Source organism: Poecilia latipinna, unplaced genomic scaffold (genome assembly GCF_001443285.1).
Source record: "Poecilia latipinna isolate Pla-1442-1.1 unplaced genomic scaffold, P_latipinna-1.0 Scaffold188, whole genome shotgun sequence".
NCBI classification, from domain to species: Eukaryota; Metazoa; Chordata; class Actinopteri; order Cyprinodontiformes; family Poeciliidae; genus Poecilia; species Poecilia latipinna.
This window is the reverse complement of record NW_015112804.1, coordinates 393,996-417,485: the sequence shown is the minus strand read 5'-3', so window position 1 is coordinate 417,485 and position 23,490 is coordinate 393,996. Positions and strand designations below refer to the sequence as shown.

At 37.0% G+C, this 23,490-nt stretch overlaps 1 protein-coding gene across 2 annotated transcripts in view; it reads right to left on the bottom strand.

Annotated features, from left to right (window-relative positions):
- Window positions 1–3,328: 3,328 nt before the first annotated feature.
- Window positions 3,329–23,490, bottom strand: part of LOC106946384 (potassium voltage-gated channel subfamily A member 1) — a 31,712-nt gene continuing 11,550 nt past the window's right edge. The window contains exon 2 of one of the 2 annotated variants that reach the window (XM_015030661.1): window positions 3,329–8,581. The gene's annotated coding sequence lies outside the window, so the exon portion shown is untranslated. Of the gene's footprint in view, window positions 8,582–10,778; window positions 11,336–23,490 lie in introns of those variants that run through there. The other variant, XM_015030662.1, reaches the window with a different exon arrangement.

Below are 23,490 nucleotides of genomic sequence, written 5' to 3'. Positions count from 1 at the left end.
TTTTCACTCTCTACACATCAGACTTCCAGCCCAAGTCCAACTCCTGTCATGTGCAGAAATACTCAGATAATTTTACAGTTGTTGGGTGTATCAGAGATGGACAAGAGGCCGAGTACAGAGAGCTGGTCTGTACGCCTTGTGTCATGGTGTGGGAACAATTGTCTCACCTTAAATGTGAACTAAATAAAGGAGATGGTTGTCAATTTCAGGAGGAACAGGATTAGATTAAACCAAACTTCCATCATGGGAGAAGAAGTGGAGGTGGTTGAGGAATACGAGTACCTCGGTGTTCATCTGGTCAACAGACTGGACTGGAGATGCAACAATGAAGTGTCTTTAAGAAGGTACAGAGCAGACTGAACTTCTTGAGGAAGCTAAGATCCTTCAAGGTTTGCAGCAAGATGCTACAGATCTTCTATAAGTCGGTTGTTGAGAGCGTCAACTGTTCTGCCGTCATCTGTTGGGGCAGCAGCATCAGGGATGTGAAAAGGCTCAACAGCCTGTTAAAGAAGGCTGGTTCTGTTCTGGGGACGACTGTGGAACCTCTGGACATGATCATTTGCACATAGAAACAGTTGTTAGTAAATTCAGAAAATACATAAGAAATACCGCTCCCTCTAGTGCGGTGCACCCATTTGTCACGTACAGAACCGGTTTTAACTGGTTTCTACAGGATGTTGGTGGCGTATAAACACTGAAAAGCAACATCAGATACATAGTATCAGAAAATACAAGCTGTTCTCAGTCAGAACAGCTTGGCTCAACAGCCTGATAAAGAAGGCTGGTTCTATTCTGGGGACGATGGTGGAACCTCTGGAGATGATTATGCAAATAAGGACTCTTCACAGGATCAAGAAAATTATGGGGAACCCAGAACACCCTATTCATGAGAAGACGGAGCATCTTCAGTCAGAGGCTTCCTCAGATTTACTGTACTACAGACTACAATAAGAGATCTTTCATACCAGCAGACAGTACAATATATGCCTACAGTCATTACAATCTACAATAACTCTAATAACCCTAACCTACATAACCCCTATATGCACTGTGCTCATCAGGAGAGGGCTCGATGACAGTGGCTTGGATCCCTGAAGTCCTCAAGGCCCGGGCTGGGGTGTGTCACCCTCCCAGACCCCCCTGAAGCTCCGCCCCTGCATAAACAACACAAAATTGACCTCAGATCTGCTGGAGGGAGTATAAATCTCTTCAGTTGGCTGGAGCTGCATCAGACTGTCACTCTGCTTCCCACCATGATGCTGTTCCTCGTGATGATGATGATGATGATGGCTGCTTTTACATCCGCTGGACCTTTTCCTGCTCCACCTGAGGTCCCCAGGTGAGGTTCAACCTCAATCAGCCTCGGTTTATCTCTGCAGTTCTGCTGCTCTGACAGGTCAGATGAGGCATTTTTTGTTGTTGTTTTCTGTCTGCAGTGAATCCAAACTCACGGAGGACGACATGAACTCTCCTGAGAATCCTCAACGTCCTCCAAATTTTGCAAACTACCCTGTGTGAGTCATGTTGACGTTGCAGAGGGTTTTATGACTGTAATAAAAACATTTGCTGCTAAAACTTACTTTTAAATTCATTTCTACACCAAGTTATCTGCCTTTGAGTTTAGGTTATGGGGTGTCAAAAAAATAAACAGCTGCGTTTCATCTACGTCTGTATTTTGGAGTGATTTGAGAACAGTGCCTTGAGGTACTCAATGTTTGGTCTTTAATAGTTTAGATTTATCAAATAACAGAATCTAGCTTATCACTACTCACAGTCAGGTGAGTAGTGATAATATGTTCCCAGCATCATTGCTCACCTGTCCTGCATGGACTTCTGTACTCTTTTGTGATCTTAATCATTACCTTTACACCTGCAAAACATCTGGATTGAGACAAACTCCATCAAAGTTTTGCTGTTATACATGAAATGTCTTAAACAAACAAATGTGATCAGCTTGTTTATTATATTTGCCACAGCTACCACCGTAAACTAGAGCTAACACAGTTAGCAGTAGCTAATGGCTGTTCAAAAGGCAAGTGAAGCATATTTAAGTTTCTGTAACACACCACCCTAATACATGCAGAAATGTTTAATGTAGTTATCTTCTTTCAGTTTAATTTTACTGAAGAAATTGTTTTATTTTGAAGAAAAATTATTAATCTGTATGTTATGCTGTAATGTTTAACTGTGTGGGTATCAATAAATCTTTGCAAAAGCAAAAATAATCCACCATTCTAATATATCTGAAAGAGTTTTGATCCCGATGCTAACCATAAACAGCTTGTTACAAACTGGAGCTCTTTGCAATATTCAAAATCAATAAATCAGAAAGTAATTGGTGAAGGACACTGAGTATTTTCTCTTTGCTCAGATTGTGATTGGTTTCCTGACATGATTTATGTCATTTTCACATACATTTGAATAGATTCTGAAAATCAAAGAGGAATTGAGTTGATTAATCAGGATTATCTTAAATCACACAACTAGAAGATAACCTGACATCCAGAAGTTGCTTCTGATTAAAGTTTCTTTGAATTTACATAGCATATATTTTTTAGTACAGAGAATAACACTGATTCTTGATGTGTTCTTTTTTCAGGAGTAAATTGACGATAAAATGTACCTACAGTTTTTGCCGTAAAGAGTGGCTCGGTAACAAACTTAAGAGTATTGGAGATTCAATCACTGGAGTGAAGAAAGTTGATCCTGCGAAGTAGTGACATCACAAAGTCGCCCATTTCTACCTGACCAGACGCAGACAGACATCATGAAATCATCTTTGATTTTTTTCTTTGCTCTTTAATCATTTTCTGTTTAAAATCATAAATATTTTCTGGAAATCCTTTCAATAAACATAGTTTCTCTAATCTTATCCCATGTTACCTTGAAAAACTTGCATCTGTCACGGTTTTATGTAATGCACAATAAAAATACGCAATAAATTCAAGTTGTATGTTTCATGATCATTACATCCTAGAAATAAACTGCAGCGTCCATCTGTAACTACTAAATATGATTATATACTTTATAATTGTTTATATTTATTTACCAGCTTCATGAGATGTAAACCAAATCAACAAACCCATTACAAAAAAACACAAACGTGTGTCATTTGGGATTTTTATCAGTTATTCAAAGACAAAAACATATTTTCTTAATTGAATGAGTCTGATACAAATAGCACGACAAGATTCTTTTTGCTTATTGATGCTAAATTAAAGAGCTTTTATAACATGTTTTCCTTTGGAGCCTGATTTTAAATAAAGGTGATTTTTGGCGCCATCTGGTGGCGGAATAAAGAAGCTCACTCTTTCTCAGTGAGTCTTAAGAGTTTATTTCAGTTTATTTGATAACTCTTCTGCATATATGACCAACAACGTAACAAACAGGATTGTTGCAGTTAACACGATGAAACATTAACAGGATGATGTGAAACACTTAAAACCACTGATGCACACAGAGACGTTTGGCTTCTTCAGAGAAGTTTGGCAGCTTTGTTTTCAGGAGGGATGTCAGTGAAACTGATCTGCAGTTTGCCGACTCCACAAGGAAGATGAAAAACCACTGAAGGCCGAACACAACATCTTCAGGTGGACCTGAACGTTGAGGACGGATCCACATAAATTCATGCAGAAGGAAATGTACACTGAGCAGGTGAGTCTACAAACTCTGAAAATATATCTTTAGAAGCAGCCAAGTTCTTGGATCCACCTGTTTGTGCCTCTTAAGGTTTGTTTTAGTATGACGACAGAAAGTGTGCAGTGAAGCAGATTTCTCCAACACCTGTAGATGGATATCACCCAAACTAAAATGTTTTTGTTGGAATTTTTTCATTTTGTGTCTAAATGTGATACAACACAGGACATCTACAGGTAAATATCAAGGCTTTATCTTTAGACTCTGGATTTCATGAAACTGCTGCATGTGTTGCAGAGCCAGGGGTCAAAATAAAAGCATAGCCCACTAAGGAGTTTTTGCAGCAAAAGTACATCATCAGTTCAACTTACAACTGGCTATTGGCTCTTGAAGGTCTTCAGAGGCACCACCCCTCACAGAGCTTAATATTTATTGGATTTTTCACAGGTCAGGGTTATGACTTTCTGACCTTCTAATAACTCATTTCATGGACGGGGTGTCAGGAGGAGGATATGTCCTTTGAAGGACCCATCTCCCACTGGGACTTGTACCAGCATCTTCTCTCAATACCATACTTCAGGAGGGATGAGTCTTGCAAGCATTGGTAGTGTTTCCCTCTCTACAATGTTTGACCCCATCCTGCAACTCTATTTTAGTACACTACAGACAATGGGGAGACTCTGATGTCAGCAAGTAGTGGAGTCTCACACACTTCAGCCACAACCCCAATTTTATTGCACCGTAGACAATCTTTTCTGCACCTGCCCAAGTGCCCATGCTAATTTGGTGTTGGGTGGGGATGTAGGAATGGCCTGAGATCTCTGACAGCACCAATGAGGCTGGGAGGACTTGCTTGTGTGGGTCTCACCCATAGTGGTGGGTTCCTGCTGGGTGGGCTATGGTTCCAGAGAATGTGACATTCCAGCCATGGTCCACAGGGCCCACTCAGGACACTGGTGGACATTCTTCCCTCTTGACCTCTTAGGGAATAGCTCACCAGGGGGGACAGTGATGTTCCTTCCTGGCCTGGTCCCTCTGGGTTCAGATGGTATGTTCACATTCACCAACTCAACACAAATTATTTGTACACATACACCCACCCACATACACAGACAGACACAAATATAATCCAGATGGTTGAAAGCCATGTCACTAGATTACACAGGTTACTATCACATCAATATGATTAGTGGCCCTCCTTGATGCTTGATGCAGTCTGGATTTTCTTAAAGTTAATCATGCAATTAAAATGCCATCTTAGGATATTCTATGTGTAGAGCGAATTTTCCCTGGCACATAGACATCTATCTTCTCTATATGGTATCCCTGATATGCCAAAGACAGGACATGTTAAAAAAGAAAGACCCATCCTTCAGAAGACCTCCAAGCTTTTGGAAATATCTTTCTGAGAATCCATCTGTTGGAGGATCTGTCATCTGAAGGATCGGGTCTTTGAAAGAGTCTTTTTTCAAAGGATCTGGAATCATCTTTTGAGGAACTAGTCCTTTGAAGGTTAAAGACCTGAACCGAACCTTTTAAGGAATCAACTTTCAAAAACCCTGCCTTTTTGAGTGTCTGTCTTCAGGGGACATGCCCTTCATAGGACCATGGAACTGGATAGCCTGCTATGTGCTTGGCACAATGTTTGATGGACTCGTCTAGAAGGGCCCAGCTTTTGCAGGCATCATCTTTTAGGCAATACCTTTGAAGAATTTGTCATTTTGAGAATAAATCTCTTGAAATCAGGTTCAGCTCATGATCATGTCTCAACATCAAAGCCAATGTCCTGGTTTTGATAAACATCCCGTTAAGTTCCCACCACTCTGACTTTCACTGTTTATTAATGATCTATATCATGGCAGTATAAAATCAGAGCCAAATTTGGCAGTTTGTGGAACTTCCAATTTCCCAAAATGCACAAGTCTCAGCGTGATTTAGGCAGTGATATATAGTAACTTATGTTCTCTATGTCAAGGCAATATAGCTCAAAGATAAAGCGGCATAACAATGGACTGGCCCTTTGGGGGATCCAACCTTTAGAGGGCCAGGCTTATGAAGAAATCATCTTTAAAATGTAACATCTTTGAACTTTGAACCCATGATTTTTCATCACTTTGATTGCCACTGTTTTGTGTCTGTTATATATGTTATATATTCTGAATATATTCTACATGAAATATACACACAGCTCATGTATATATCCACATGACGAAGGACTGGGCCTACAGAGGATCCAGCTTTTAGAGGACCAGGATTCTGGTTTCTCCTGTTTCTGAATCTCTGTAATCTGAGTTCTCTCTGGAGGACCTCTGTTGAGTCCTTGGAGGTTTTTGCTTTTGCACATTAGCATCAGTCTCAATTGGTGGCTTTTAAACTATCTTTTCATATTCTTAAGAAAACAAGGTAATAAAAACCCCTCAAAGTTGCATGTTGATGAAAGTTTGTTTATAGCACATAAAATGTTGAATGTTTTGAATATATTTGGCTTTCTTTTCTAACTTATGCCCTGACTGTGAATAATATTACATTGGCCCCTGAGTTTATGGATGTTCATAAGGTTCTGCAGCAGTTTACTAAATTACTGTACTTTTTAATGCCCATGTACACTTAGTGCCAAAGGGATATCTTTGCTTGTAAACCAAAAATACTATGCAAAAAATAAACATACATCTCTGAATTTGCTTCACTGGAGGCACAAACTGAACCAGAATTACTATGGATCCAGTGATTTTCATGATCAAATCAATGGATCCAGTAAAAACGTATAAGGAGCGCTAACAGAGGATGTTGTGCCAGGACTTAGGCTGAACATCGATCTACGCTGGACATGGATAGCAGCATCAAGGACACATGGAGCACAGTTTATAAGTGCAGAAAACAGAAGACAATTAAGCAACAGAACAGGAGGAAATTCTCAAACAGAGCCCTTTTAATGGAAATTACTTGGATTTTTAAAATAATGTTAGCTGCCAATTAAACCTAATTTTCTCCATCATGTTGTATGAGATTAAAAAGCTTCCTTTTTTCCATTCTGTGGAAGACGTGTTACAGATTATCTGAATAAAGTTCGAGTATTGTTCCATTATGAGCAGAAACATGACCCACATAGTGAAGGGCTGTTTGCACAGATGTTTTATATGCCTTTTCTGTCTTTGCAGGTTAATCTGCATCTGAACAAAATGAAAACTACTAGCATAACTACTGAAGCAGAAAATGAAAAAAAAAGAACTTTTGTTCATACAACCATATGGCACTAAACCTAAAGCACTAATCATAAACATTAATGCTGAAGTACTACCATCATAGTATTTAGCAGAAGCTAATGCTAGCGCTAAATTCAACCATGTTAATATGTTGACACAACATATCACCCTCTGTGGGGACAAATTTGATTTTGCACACTTACTTATTCAGTTTCATTTCTGGAAGTGATTTTTTGGAACAGATATTTTACTCATGTTTTCAGTTTTATAGATGTTGAGTTTTGCTAACTTGATGGTAGGACTTCGGTCAGAAATCATGCAGGACATCAGTGGATTTTAAACTGTTTTTGGTGCATTCTGGGTACAGAAGAAACCTCATTTGCTGCACCACATCACAGATGGAGAACATGAGGAGAGGAAATGGAACTGTCGTGTAAACACTCTTCACTCACTTTAAAAAAAAGCATGAATATAAACGTCTAACTACTTGAAGAATTATTAACAGTCGATAACCAAAACATCAAGACATATATCAATTCAGTTTATGCTACTGAAAGTTCACTAAATCAACCAAGTAAATTAGCTCTTTAGAATTTAGAGGTAAGTAAATTTGCTAAACGATTTCAAATAAGCTAAATGCCCACCACTGCTAATTTCCTTGAATCTTAAATGGTGCTTTCTACAGATTTCAAGAATTTACTTATTACTTTCCTGACACTTTCAGGCTACTTTAATGGGATTTTTAGGTTGCTCACTATGGGAATGTTGATTACTTTACTGTATCTTAAAAGGAAGAGCCAGGATTTCATGTTACGTTCTCTTAATTTTCTAGAACTTTAAGGGCATGTTCCAGCTTCTCAACATGTAATGAGGATATTTATTTGATTTTTACCTGTTACCTAGACTCTGTTTGAGAACTCAGAGTGTTTTCCATCCTTTTCTGGAGAACAAATTTGTTCCTTTTTCTGACTTCCCGTTTCCTCATTGATATGTAGGTACGAAAGGACAGCAAGAAGAACAGGCCACACAAAGGTAGAGAATACTAAACACTTCAGATTTAGGCGCCTGAACTTACAGAAGACATCACCTAAAAAGTACCTCCAGTTGAGACGAGCTGATGTGTCCGTCCCAGACTGTGTGACCCTGAATGCATCGTCTCTGTTATCTGAGATAGGCTATGGCTTTGGAAGGGGGATTATCAGAGGAAAAACAACATCCAAGCATCCGTTCTCCTTCAAAATGTTCTTATTTTTTCCCTTCATCTGTCTCACATTGTTTTAGAAAAATAGAAATCAGGAAAACATTATTACAAAAATAAACCAAAATGTTTGTCCAGATTCTACATCCACATGACAACTTCACAGAAATATGACTTATATTGCACAGCGAGGGATTTCCTCCAGTAGGAAGTAAATCACTGACACGATTTGTAGAAAAAAGAAACACATTAAAATGATCCAAAGATAAAAATCCTGGATGTGTTTGTTTTTTTTTCTTTGTTTCCACAGACAGACAGCAACTCGATTCCCAGGCCCTCCTTCATCCATCAGGAAGAAAAAATAAAATCATCCGAAAGCTGCTCCAAGGGAAGAGTAAAAACCCAAAAACACAGGATGAGTTTTGGTTGAAGGCACAGAGTTCCAAGAACAGGAATGTTGATGCTGACTGGAAGCGCAGCAGATGGTTCTGTTCCTGCAGTCCGATTGACTCCCCTGATGGTCGGAGGGCAGGGCTTCGACTCTCTGCGGAGACAAGAAAGCGACAGAACACAAGGATTTAGTTTCCCTTTAAGGTCACGCTTAGGTTTATACAAAACATGTTCATTACATTTTCTTTATACAAAATCATTCTTACATAAAGAAATATTAGTCTGCTTATTTCTGCTTATTTTGAGTTCTTTCCAGAATGAGCTGTTTTAGACAGCTTTGAAAAGCAGAAGTGGAGCCTCCTGCACAACCAACCAAAATGCAGAAAGTGGTTTCTGAATGGTAGATCAACAATAAAACACTTGTCTTTTCCAGCAACCATTATACAGCTCACCAAACATGCTGGAGCTCCGCTTGGGTTGCTAGGTAATGACGCAGTTCCCATGGAATGTGACTTAACAAATTCCAACTATGTTATTTGTTTAATTAAAGTGCTGCATACTTAATTTAGTGATGAGTAGGTAAGGGAACATTTTGTTGGGCATCAAGTCCTTTTGATTTTACAATTTTGGCTGATTTGAGAAAAGGTTCGGACACCCTTAGCATATGCTTATTTTTGAATGTCCTAGTCAAAGTACATACATGAACCCAAATCAGAATTTGCTGCACAAGTTGAATATTGGTGACTCATTCGTTCCAATCTGACTCAATTTTGGTTTCATTACACAAGACGGCTGAATGCAAATGCACACCACACTTTTCAGATTTTTATGTGCAAAACATTTTAACTTTTTCCCTCTACTTTAGAGTCATGAACTAGTTAGTCTCTATCACAAATCTGAAGCAAAATACAAACAAACTCCAAGACGCTGGTAACAGGAAGGCCCTTTATTGATGTAACCTGTGAGGTTTCACCAGGTCTGTATGTGGCTCCACCCCCACCTCAACGCCATCTTCCTTGAAGTTAATACTCCCGTCCGCGGCAGATGGTCCAGGGAGCATCCTCGGCCCTCAGCAGCTCCTGTAGTTATGAATGATTGCGCTGCTGTGGGCATTAAGTTGGATCAGTGTAATCCACCGCAGCATATGCAGCAGCCAAATCCACTGGAGAGGAGGACTTTCCTTTGTTGATTTCCCTCCGTAGAGACATTCCTAGAAGGTCAGGAGGTGTTAGGTTGGCTCGTCTTTTTTCCTCTGATGCTCACTTATCACAGTATCAAGGCATTGATCGTCCATTCTACGTCTTAGCTCAGTTAGACATTAATTATGCCTCTAGTTTGAAGCACTCAGCCAATTACAAACAATAAAACTGGATTAAAAGGAGACCACTCCAAAAGCAGGAAGTGGACTACAGAGCAGGGCAGTCTGGGTAAATTCAACCAAAACAAACGTGCTAGCCTCGTGCTAGCATGAGAAATGGCTTGTGGTCTTTTAATAAAGGCAAAAGAGAAACAACTGCTGAAATCTGACTCTACTCCATTTTTGATTATATTTTGTGGTGTAGGAAGATGCACTCATATATTTTTCAGAGGTTTTTGTGTAATTTCCTTCAGTGGTTCTTGTTGCAGCGCCACCACAGGCGAGGAGGGGAATAGTTTTTTCAAAGTTTTTGGTTTGTTTGACAATGCAGTGTGAAAGCGAACCACAGCAGCTGAAAATGTAACAAATGTTAAAATTTTTGTTCTCAATTGAACCGAGTCTATTGGACTATTAGATGGGAAAACCCTAAAAACCTTAAATCAATTATCTAATTATTGGTCCCTCTAAAAACAGGGTGGTACATGTTAACAAGCTAAAACTCAAAACACAAAATTCAGATTATTTTCTTTCTTTTATTAAAATTGCAAAAACTATTTTGTTTATTTTGTTTAATTGCAATGTCATTAGCTCAAAATTAACATATAAGTTTTATATTTTAAAATCAATAGTTTATTAATATTGATGAAACTAGTTCCACTGGCAGATTATTGTACTTATAAGATATTTTCCACATATCATATTGGCTTAAAACAAGCTCTTACTTGTAAGTTAGTTTTGTCTTTTTTAAAATGCACTCAAGTATTTGCATAGAAACAAGATGAAAATAGTAAGATTTTGTAATTTTTGCAGTGTAGTTTTAATTGGCGGCTTGTTCTGCTTGTTCCACTAGTCCTCCTAGTGGACTTTGTGTCCACTAGGAGGAGCTGCAGGATCTCCACAGTCCTGTTGACTCCAGTTGATCTGGAGTCAACAGGAGTGTTGACAAAGATATTGTTAGGAGTCAGAAACCCTCCGATCAGAACCGACCCGCTTCCTTAAACTGAGCGCTTCTCTCACACACTCTGTGACCTTTTTCGGATGTTGGAGCTGTGACATTTTGGTGTTTATGCTCCAGTGGTCACATTAAACTGACGTAAAGATGAAGCAGAGTGGTGTTTTCTGAAGACAGCATGCATTTTTCCATGTTTGCATGTTGGGAGCAGGCTGCAGAGATGAAGTTGTGTCCTTCCTGCTACTGACTCTGATTAAAATCAGAACGAAGCAGTTGGATGTGATGATTCACTGCTGAGGCTGTGAAACATCGCGCTAACCTGGAGGGCTCTTCTTGCTTTGTCTTGTTTTGTTGTTTTTGGCTGTCAGCTCACAGAGGAGGACACGTTTTCTGATTCTGCTTCCACATCATCCCTTGTTGCCACGGTGACGGCTTCCCAACACCTGAAACAGCTGAGTTTGCACGCAGGCCTTCGCGACCTTGACCCTGCTCCCCCCCATCCTCTGACTCGGACTATAAGCGTTTCGCTAGAGGCTCGTTTGCAGCCGTCACTTCGGCTCTGCAGCAGCGTCGTGAAGTCGTGCAGCGAGGCTAATGAGCTGAAAATAAAAAATAAAACATGACAGCGACGATACACCGAGTCCCAACAGTGACTGGATGCATTCAGTTCACTAACAGGGAGGATAACCATCCCATCAGGGGAAAAGGCTAATTCAAAATATTGTTATTTTTCTTTCTTAGAGATTTTGTTTTACAAATTTGTTAAAACGTAATCTGTGAAAAAATCGGTCTCCTCCATGTCCTCCCTGAGCTTCTATTGTCATCTGAAGAAAAGCACCAAAAACAACCAATGAGAACCAGGAGGAGGGTCTCAGCGCTGTCAATCAACCTTGCGAAGGCGCTGCTAAGTGTGCTAATGGTGGAAAAACAACTTGCAGTTACAAGAAAACCATGATTAGTGGCTATGCTAACTAGCCTTAGCATTCAGAACAAGCTCAGATGACAGGGAGAAGCTGCACTGCAGCAGAGTGTGCACAGAGCCCTGATTGACAGCGCTAAGACCCGCCTCCTGGTTCTGATTGGTTGTGTCTAGTTAGTACTGGGAGTACTGGCAGAAGGCAGAGGAACTCGGTTTTTTTGATGGATTATCTCATACTTTACTGTCACGACATACTGACAATTTCAATAAATAATTTAATTACCCTCAGGTTTGGACTTTGACTAGTCCACATGTGGCCAGATGTCTGGGAAAACAAATAAATTTTCATGCGTTTTGGACTTCTATCCACATAAAAGCTCAGATTTGTACCAGTAAGGCCTTTTAGCCTTATAAAGACTTAATGTAGTCTTTATAAAAACAAATATCTTCGCCAAATCGTTTGAAAAAATAACATCATACTCACAGGATCAGCTTGAGAAAATCTATGAAAAACAAATCCACACAAACCCGCTGAAATGCACCACTGAGTGTTGTTTTAAATACACCACACCTACAGGGGGCGGTGTACTTCAAAGCCATACTTCATTGTCTCTTCCTGTCATTAGTTTCAACGTTTAACTGTTAATTTAGTCCATAATGGTTTTCCATACTTCGGTTTTTAGTGTTTAGTTTTTTACGTTCTTTCTTTTGTTCAGCTCTTTGCTTGTTTGATTAGGTTTCTATCTTAGCATTAGTCTTTCATTTTTGGTTATTTTCCCTTTGTGTTCATTTCTGTGTTTATTACTGTCGCTTTTCCCTCAGTTTCATAGTTAGAGGATGTGAGTCATGCAAACTTTTCCACTTTTTGTCATTTTATAACCACCAATTTCAAAGTATTTGTACCACAAAGCACAAAGTAATTGCAAAGTTCTTTTGATTTACAAAAAAAAAAAGATCTGAAAAGTGTGGTGTACATTTACATTTCTTCATAAAACCATATTTTATTGAAATTGCTTCATATTCCTCTTGAATAGTTCAACCTGAGTCACATTGGATGGAGAGAAATTGTTTTCATTAGTTTTATATTAAGTTCTGCTGCCGTTTTTAAATTTCACAACTTTTATTTTGGTCTATCCAGTCAAATTTCAGTATAATTAATATAAGATTCTGGTTGCAAAGTGTTGGATTTATGGATACTTTTCTGAGGCATTCAGGTTTAAAATGTCGGCATTCGCTTTCTAAAATCTGTTCAGATCCTTTTACTTTGGTCATATCTGATTCCTGAAGCCAATTGGATCAGGCTAAATCCTGGTGGCTGCAGCCGATCCTGCTGGGATTTATAACGTCTGTTTTTAAGGATATAACGCTCAGCTTGGAACATGATCCATCAGAGAGGCTCAGAGTTTCCAATATGAAAACAAAACCAAATATTCCACCTTTTCTTATTGGGATTTTCAGGACTTATTATTAGCATCTAATTAATGAATTAAACTTTTGACAGTTACAATAAATTCAGGAAATATGAGGAATATTTTACAGCCATTTTGCTGCAATAAGTCCCCATGTTGTATTAGTTTAAATATAAAAACAAAATATAGACTTTAAAGTTTCTTATTGGTTTTGTTCAAACCTGGTGCAAGAAATCTAGAAAATTTATTTTCCACAAACTTTTCCCCAGTGAGTAAAACTATCGAGGAAAATAAAGAGATTTGATGCAACTTTTAAAATGAATATCTTACACACAGTAGATAAACCCCCTAAACAATTTCAGGAACAGGAAAAACTCAGTTTAAAGTACTGGTGGGGCAAAAAAATTATTATTTTTGAAAAGTAAATTTACCAATTTTGAATTTGGTCCACCAAAAATCAAATAAATAATAAAAATGGCATCAGAATTTTATACAAAAAGTGACAACAATCCATTTAAAAAAATATATATTTTCCCAAAAACACACAATTTGAATGTCTTTCTTTTAATAAAGCAAATGTGCAAAAAATCCTTCTTAATTTTGGGGGGATACATTAATTTACACAACCACTCTTACAAAATGTCTAACTACTTTCTTTATTTTAATAACTACATGCTTGAATTGTTATTTTAAATTGTTTTATTGTTCTTATTTTTCTGCCAAGTAATTCTGAGTTGTCCATTTTGGTCCATGTGACAAAAAGTTTGGATACATTTTTTTTTTCCCTTTATATAAGAATAATAATTCAACCTTACAGTTCAATCAAAAAAACTCAGAAAGCTACAAAAAAAAAAGGAAAGAATGATTCAATTTTGATAATAAAAAACTACCAAAAGTAAAACTAAGAATATAACTAATAACCAATAATATAAAAGAAACAAGGTTTTTAAAAGACATAAACTGTCAAACATTGTTGGTTTGCTGCTGAAATGTCCAAGACAGAATGGGGTTAAATAAAAATAAAATGGTGGCTTTTCTTTGGACTGTCCTGGTTTCCACTGCGCCGGTTCTGCTTTCCTGTTTTGGTGGAAGGAAAACGTCTTGCACCATGTTGGCGTGCTCGTGCGTAACGTACAGTCAGCTGCAGGTGAGCACGAGCTCACATTTGGTTTGTAAAATGTTCCTGTTGGCTGAGCAGAGATGCTCCCCTGTTGTGACAACTTTTCTGCTCCAGTTCATTCTGGCTATTTAACAGTCGGAGATGAATGAGAGAACATTCGGCGCTGCTCACAGCCCACGACTTCACACCCGCGTCCTCTCGGAGAGCGAAGTGTGATGGTGATGAGCTGTCGGGAAGACGGTCTGCTGCCTGCAGAGTCAAGGCCTCTGATTTGTTCAAGCAGCAAAACCACCAGATTACAGATTACATTAAATTTATCACATTCCATCTTTATGTGGATTTCCTTCACTGCAAGATCTGATGATATGTTACTTCGTATCTCTCAATATTTTGATTTAAATATTATTGTTATTACACTGTAAAACAGGCATGTCGAACTAATTTTCATTTTGGGCCAAATCAAAAATCTGAATGTTCTTAAAGGGCCAGTAGTGACAGAATGAATCGATAAAACCAACTGTTAAAATATCAATAACTAGCTGTTTGTTTCAGCAGTTATTGATAAAATTAAATAATATTGAACATCTTTTCACTCTGATCAGTAAATTCAGGATTTCATGCTTGTTTGTTAATTTTTGAAATCAAAATCACAAAATTTTATGATATTGGTGCTAATGTGTGATATTAAACATGACTAAACATTGCCATATCGATCATGGAGCAGTCATTTTATGAGAACTATACAAATAAAATGTCGAAAATAAAATGAGTAATTTTGTCTCATTCAAAAAACTTTTTCTGGTAAAATCGCATCTTTATTCTGCTAATATGAATATATTCTCATATGTAGCCTGAAGCTGATAATCTGTCGCACAACCAACAGAAGACATGGCTGAAATAAGACTTTTTAAAAAATGTTTTCTTTCATTTGTAAATTATTTGTTTATAAAAGAAAGTCCAAAAAAAACAAACAACAACAATTAGGATTTTATTTCAAATGAAACAAATTGGAGATTTTATTTTTAAGCCATAATGCAGTCCTACAACAACTGATGGTGTCATCCAGGACAAGTCCTAAAATTGTCCACAAATTCAGCCGTTAGCATCTCATAAACTGTCATACAGCAAGGATCTTCAGTCAGAGGCCTCCTCAGATTAGTTGGAAGACTGACTGCTATGGGAGATCATTGCTACCCACAACATTACCATCCACAACGACTCTTTGAAGATACTTTGAATGACATTTAAGTTCCCTTTTGGGATAAATAAAGTACTTTTGAATTGAATTATCATTATGGAGAAGCAACAGAGACTCCCAGCTCAGGTAGGAGAATCTGTTCAGCTGTCAGTCATTCACTCTAAACCTGTTCTTTAAAAGTGGCGACTAAACTGCTGAAGAAAAGACAGTTTGCAGTTTTTCATCAAGCTATCAAGGGGATAAAGCAAAAATGTGCAAGTAAGAAATTGTTCTGCTCAGAAAACACCCCCAAAACACGGTGGTGGCAGCATCATGCTAATCATATGTCAAAATGGCCCAGTCAAAGTCCAGAATCTGTAGCAAAATTTGAAAATCAACTTTTACAGATCCTCTCCAGAGATTTCTTCATGTTGGTCTTTCAATAAAAAATAAAATTATTTACAGTCAGCGGTTGGTTGTGAAACTCAGCGGAGCTCTCTGATTGGCCGTTGGGAGCATGTGACCGCGGCGTGCGAACATGGACCTCAACATCAGCAGCTCCAATTCATGCACACTCCCACAGCATCTATTTATATCTGGGGTGAGACATGCTGAACGTTATTACTGAGTAATTAAATCTGTGTGTTCATGCATGACTCCTGTGGCACATGGAGTCAAACGTGCTGCTGTGACCCATCAGCTGGGAAAAAAACCTAAAAATAAATGTAAATAAAAACAGAGGGTTAAGTGACGCAGCCGTGCCACCTCGTCTGGGGATAATAAATCAGGATTTTCCCTCTTTCGGCTCCTAAAATAGCTCACAAACTCAGGTAAGGGAATCCATTACTGACAAGCTGCAGCGTTTTATCCCAGATTTATCTGACAGGTTAAATCAACAGTAATGTTTCCTGATTTATTGTTTTGATTCAATGAGTGATTCTGGATAATAACTCAGCTTTACAAACGTCGATCAGCCACTCATGCTTGTCAACAACTTCCTCATTGCTATGGTTACGCATCATCCCAGGCAGTAAAAACTGAGAAGTACAACAGCATCCATAAACAAATTAAAAGAGGAAGAAAACTCCCCCAAAATAATTAAATTCCTTTTAATACACCAGATGTATTGGAGCAAGCAGATCTAACAGCATTTGGTTTTAAAAATATCACAACTTCATCTGGTTTGGTTCCTCACAGATTCCACCTTTCACAGTGGGCCAACATCTTAATCACATCAAAGTTACAACAGCTGCATGATCGGGTTTATCATCAGGCGCTGTCCAATATGTACAGCGGCCCAGAAGGGTCAATAAATGCAAAGCCACAACGGAAAAGCTACAAAGAACAACAGAAGTCACAACACAGAAACAAAAAACTACTTGTCAAAAGTCACAACGGAACGACAAAAATCTGCCTCAATATATGGAAATATCTTGTTAAAGAACTCCAAAGTATTTTGATATTCTATCTTTTATATGCTGATTTTTTGACAGTGGGATCTTTCATGTCTCTTTCTCATGTTTTTCTGCTCTACTTAGACCCATTGTGTCTTTTGTTGTTTATTTTGTCTTTTAATTTTTCATCTGCTGTCTTCCAGTTTGTGTTACGATCCCTCCAACCTGCTCCAGTAACCCCTCCATGAACTGCACCGTTGTTGCAGCAGAGCATTGTTAGAAACATGGGTTTACCAGTGACTTTAATACTGAATGAAAGCTTTTTTTATGAGAACAGATGGTCCCTAAACGATGGTCCCTTGTGTTGTTCTTTTCTTTTTTGGCTCTAGTGTTGGTGATAAACAGCGACAGCCTTTTTTTTATCGCGCTCATCACAGATTCTGACCCAAAATATTAATTTTGCTCTTATTTACAAACTTTTTTCATGCAGCAACACACTTTATGCATTTCTACAGCAACACAACCCGATCAGCACAGAAAAATATGTCTCATAGGATGCTTAATGTTCTGTATTATTCCACAAATCTGCCTGTTTTACTCTCTGTTCTTTAACAACATTCACTCCCACTAAATTAGAAAATATCAGCTGATCTACTGCAGAAAATAGTTTTTTAATGTCTGCAGCAATGTCTGTTAAAGGTAACAGATATTTGCAGAAAAAAAGAGGAGTAGGGTAGATTTAGATGGAGCTGAGAGGCTCTGAACATGAGATTTGTTGACAACGAGAAAAATATCACATAATGCTTGTGTTAATCCTTTAATCTGCATGTTTTAGTAGCCTGAAAACTAACATCAGGTCAAATTTCTGAGTTTTATAACTCGCCTTTTTACCTCAGCCATCTTCATGTGACCTTTATAAGGGTTATTACGCAAGTGTAGATTTAATATTTTGTCATTTATGTTGCTGACGGGTACAAATTTGCAATGTTAAGTACCTGAAGGCATTTTTAACACACCCAATAAGTCCAAAACCAGAAAATGTAAAAAAAAAAAAAAAAAAAAAAATCAGCTTTAAATTTTTGTTTGTGTGATAAAATTACCAGATCAGCAAAAACATAGTGGAAAAGTTTAAATGTTATCTTTCGGTTTAAAATGCACCATCTAATATAATATCTGGTTAATAATGTGGTTTAAGAAAGATACTACAACATTTGGATAATGTATTTTCAATAGTAATTAATACTGTAATAATTTTAGATTTATGTAAACATTTATTTCGGGGCGGAACTTTCGTTGTGTATTTTATGTTCCGGGGAGCAGAAGGATGCCTGCGTCGTCCGTTCCCTCGGACGCTAACATTTTGCTTCCTGTCCGAGTTGGTTTGCTTTCAGCTGCTTTCAAAAGGTCAGAAAACAGTGAAGAAACCCCCAAATAATGCTTTACATGATTAACATAAACCCAAAGACATCGCCATGCTGACTTTAAGTAAATATTTATGAACAAAAGTTTGTCTAATTAGCTACTTCCGGGGTAGTGGCCATTTTGTGCCTCACTACGCTTTCACTATTTAATGGGGATATCTGTTAAACTTTTGTTCTTAATAAATATTTAAGGAAGCTACAGGCTAAGGATATTGTGTTAAAAGGTTGTTTTAAAATGTAAGTGATTTACTTTTTTAATTATTCAGCTCTGCATCACGTAAAAGACAAGCACATCACAGCTAACTCCGGTTAGCAATATTTTAAACATTCACTCTGCGAATGTGAAGCGTTTAAGTCAATTAAGCACTAACAAATGGAAAATATGATTGTTTTGTGTAGAATTGTTAATGAATACAAATAATAGTAAAACATTTTTAAGAATATTTTGGCAGAAATCTATAAAAGTCATGTTGGCTGCAGAAGACTTGAGGCTGTGGCTCACTGTAGTTCACCTTTGACCTTTAACATACAACCGGAGGAAGGGGAATGATTTAGGTCAAATCATATTTTGTGTGTTACAACATATTTTGTGTGTCAAAGCATAGACCTTAATCCAAGTTAAGTTTAGTATTACAAGCGCTGTTCTACTTTTGTCATATGATGACAAGAAAGGCTTTGAATTGAATTATTTTTTTTTACATCCAATTTGATTGAATCTGAGCTGTTATTCAAGAAAAGCTCAGCCAATTTCTTTCTCTTTATACTGAAGGTGGGTTCCCTGCAGGAGATAACAGAGTACAGTGACCTACATCTAACCAGAGAGAGACATAATCTTATACCAAATTACACAAAATGACTCCAGAGTGAAGAAAACCCAGAATGTCAATTTATATAAATGATTTTTCAAAGAGAAAAAATGACATCAAAGACCAAACGAGGACCAGAATGTAGCATGTTACAGCCAATCACTTGTTCCAGCTGCATTAATGGCAGCTGGAACAGCAACAGTTTGGTCCTGATGTGGCTCCTGTTTGCATACGAGCACCATCACGGCCACTGTGGGCAGCGCCGTGCTGCACGCTTTGAAGCCGCTGATGCAGAAACGATGGCAGCGACCGCTCATGTGGAAGCGCTGCGTTCAGTCTGTCTGCTTAGATAACGCTCCACTCATGCCTCTTTGTTTGCTTGTTTTCTGCTTATTTGATTCCTCTCTTTCTCTTTCTCTTGGTTTTCAGAAGGAGCACAGTCAAACTGCAGAAACGGAGCTGAAGTTCAAATGAAGCCGCACCAGAATAAAAACAGGTCAGAATATCCTCTTAAACGAGTAAACGCTCCATGTTGTTACACCACAAACACGGCTGGTTGGTGGTACTTTCAGGATAGTTTGGTTTTAAATGTAAAATATATATGCAACACATTCTAAAGGCCCGTGGACGGATTTTATTGCAAAAAGTGGCTTTGTTACGAAAAAGGAAAACGTTACATAACAGGAAGCTTATTCTGTTTCCCACAGTCATGTTGTCAAAAAAGTTCATTTTCTCCCTTTTTTAGTTTTTTATTATTATTATTGATAATATGTTATACTAATATTAGTATTAATTGTTATACTTCCATGTTGTTATCAGGCTTTTATATTTTTATTGTTGCTTCTATTTGTTTTTCTTAATGCCTGTTTATTTCTTCATTATTTTTGTGTATTTTGATTTTTTTGAGTTAATTTTGTATTTTCTTTCTATACCTATAACATCACTTTTATTTTCATTTTCAATTCTATTTTTTGCCATTTTTTGTACAAATAAGTAAGGAATATAAATTATTTACATTATTTTGATTTTACTTATTTTTTCTGTGTTTTACTTTTTTAATTTTTGTTTTACATTTTTCTTTTTTCGTAATTTTTTCTTGTAGTGTCTACCTTTTTATTAATATTGTGTTATTTTTTGCTTTTTAAATATTTATTCTCTTTACTCCTTTTTCTGTATTTCTTAAATTTTCCTTGTTTTTATTTAAGTAAAACTTTATTTTTTTGCTTTTCTTCTGGAGTTTTAAAATCAAAGTTGTACCATGCAGCGCCCCCTGCTGTTTATCTCAGTCACCATTTTAACAGCTACAATCAGCAAAATGATTATCAGGAATCGGCGTTCGTGGCTGTCAGACATCCATCATCATTAATCAGGAGGATCAGTTTTAAGATGGATGTGATGTTTTATGAACGTGTGATGTTTAAGTCGATCCCTGCGGCGGCTCCGATGATCCCACTGAAGCAGAGCGAGGCGGGAACAGTGAGAGGGATTAATTAGCCCTCTCAGTGGAGTTTACACAGATTTCACTAATTCAAGCCCTCGCGATGATTTCCATTTTAAAGTTAACAGCTCTTCTCCGAGGCCAAACAATCAGCCGTTACATAAGCTCATCCGAGTCCTTATGTTTCCACGTCACGGAGCCGGCAGCTGAAAACTGGGAATCATCAAACTCTGATGAGGAGATCGCTCCCTGTTTTACTGTCACGGCTCCAGTTAATAAGCTGGATTATGACTGCATGGTGGGGGTTTGCATAAAACCCACCACTTATTACATAAAATAAATTTAAAAAATCTTACAATACATGACTAATTAGACGTTCAAACATGTATATTTTTTATCTTTTATGTTAGTAAAAAAGTGATTGCAGTTTGTCAAATGTGTGGAAATTTTACCACATCCTGAGATGTCACAATCAATCATTTTGTTGATTTTGGCTGTTAAAAGGGTAACTGAGATAAACAGTAGGGGGCGCTGTGTGGTACAATTTTGATTTTAAAACACCAGAAGAAAAGCAAGGAAATAAGTTTGACCTCTTAACCAACCAAAAATGAAAAATAATAAGTTTTAAAACAATAATAAATTAAAAAAAGCAAAATAAAAAAATAGAGAAAAAAGAGTAAAGGAAAATATTTAAAAATCTTAAAAATTGCACACTACTATAATAAGATAGACTACAAGAAAAAAATGATAAAGAAAAATGCAAAACAAAAAATGTTAGCTAACGATAGTACATAAATTACTTTTTCAACTTTCTGAAGATTAGTTAAATATCTTTATCAAAAGAAACTTTACGCTGTTGGAACATTTGGAAGTTTATTTGTGTTACAAACACAAACTTCAATGTTTTTATTGGGGTTTTATGTGAAAACCCAACACAATGTGGTGCTTAGGGCGAAGGATACATCATTTTCAATATTAAATAAAAATAAACCTAAAAGTTACAGATGCAAATTTTTGCACATCTGCTACAATATAAGGATTTTGTAAGTTTTTTTTCCCATGTATGTTAATATGTGAACTTTAAATCCTTTTCTTTAGGATAAAAATCGACCACAAACTTAAAACTAAAACAGGTAAAAAAAATTAATTCTCTATCCTTTCTAAGACATAAACAGAAACTTTTCAAAAGAAGGAAAGAAAAAATGTGATTTTATTCAAAATGGATAAGACTGTATTTGCTAATTTATTTTGATAACATGACAAAAAATGTTGCTGGATGATAAAAATTATTGCAATAAACAATAATGTAGTTTTGAGACTATTTTCAAGTAATACAATGCTAATGGCATAATCATGCAAGAAGACATTCTTACAGATCAATAAACTATAAATTCTAAAAACTTTTAAAATAAATAGGCAAAACAACAGAAGAATTAATTATGAAGTCGTTCTAAACAAAATTGTCCTTCAAAATAAAAGACCAAAACACCAGACTGAAGACTTTTATCACCCAGTTTTGGTAGAAAGAGGGAAAACAGAAAAATTATAAATCATACAAATTCTGGTTTTAGTTTATCATGTGCTTAGTTGATTTATTGATTATTACTACAATCCTAGGAAGGCAATAACTTCGCGAGGCAACTTAAGAGAAGAAAAAATCCCCCATGTTGCCAGAAGGGGGCTCCACAGCAATGAAAAGCTTTCCTTCAAATTCAAATTCAAAAATATTTTATTGATCCATAAAATGAATTAAATGTTGTTGTAACTCATTAATTCAAAGTCTTCAAAGAGTTGCACAGTGATGGCTGTAGCAGTCTGTATTACAACAAATCTGAAGAAGCCCCTGACTGAAGATGCTCCATCCCCCCTCCCCCCCAAAAAATGGGAGACTTTATTTGCTTGATTTTAATGTTTTTACTTAATAATTTGGTGACCTTTGGCAACTTTTGGTGACTTTTGGTGACCTTGGGGAGACAAAGGTAAATCTGATAATCCATCCAGATAAAAGTTGATTTGATTTGCAGATGATTCCTTTCATTTTAATTATTCAGAAGAGAAATCATGAGTTTCCAGCTGGTTTTAACGATATCATCTGGACATTTATAAACCCAAATTCTGGTTTATGTAACATAAAAATGCCTGCGAGCCAAACAGCACACGTGTTTGTGCATGACGGTGACTCAGTGTGAGGTGAGTTCACACCTGAGCTCCTCCATACAGAAGATTGGTTCTTATGAAACCTCTGACTACAGCAGAGGGGGACGACTGACGGACGGCATGCAGTTTAACCAGAACGCTCCTCCATTCAGTAAATATGTAGAGTAAAAATCATCAGGCGCTGGTTGATGCTAAACTGTGTGTACAGGCTGCACTCTTTATGCTTCGCCGCCCATTTAGTCCATATATACTGTCTGAATTCACCTCCTTATCCAGGACTTTACCCAGCGCTGTGAGGTTCTCTCCTCTTCACGCCTCGTTGAGAAGATAATTTTTTTCAGTAAATCAGTGCAGACTGTTTCCAGATGAACCCAGATATTTACACTTTTTTATTTGAATTTGAGAGGATTTTGGTCCATTTGGAACCTACAAACCAACCAGAGTATGTATAGAAATCTAATTTATTGTCACAATAGCAAATTTAGCTGGACGATAAATTATTGCAATAAATGATAATATTGTTGTTTTGAGACCATTTTCATGTAATATAATATCATAATAATGCAGGAACACATTCTCATTTATCAACAAACTTTAAATTCTAATCAAAATTTAACACTGCCCTTTTAAATATCCAGAAGAAATAAACAAAACAACAAATAAAATTAATTATGGAGTCTCTGTAAACAAAAATGTCCTTAAAATAAGTAGTTGAGACCAAAACACCAGACTGAAGACTTTTACAACAAAAGTTGTTTGGTAAAAAGAGAAAAAAGAGCAAAACAATCAATCATGCAAATTTATCATGCAATTAATTGATTTATTGCTTAATGCGATAAATCAAAGCCTACGTGATAAACCACAATTTTTATGGTCACTTTCATAATTTCCAGAGCAGCAGACAAAAAAATCC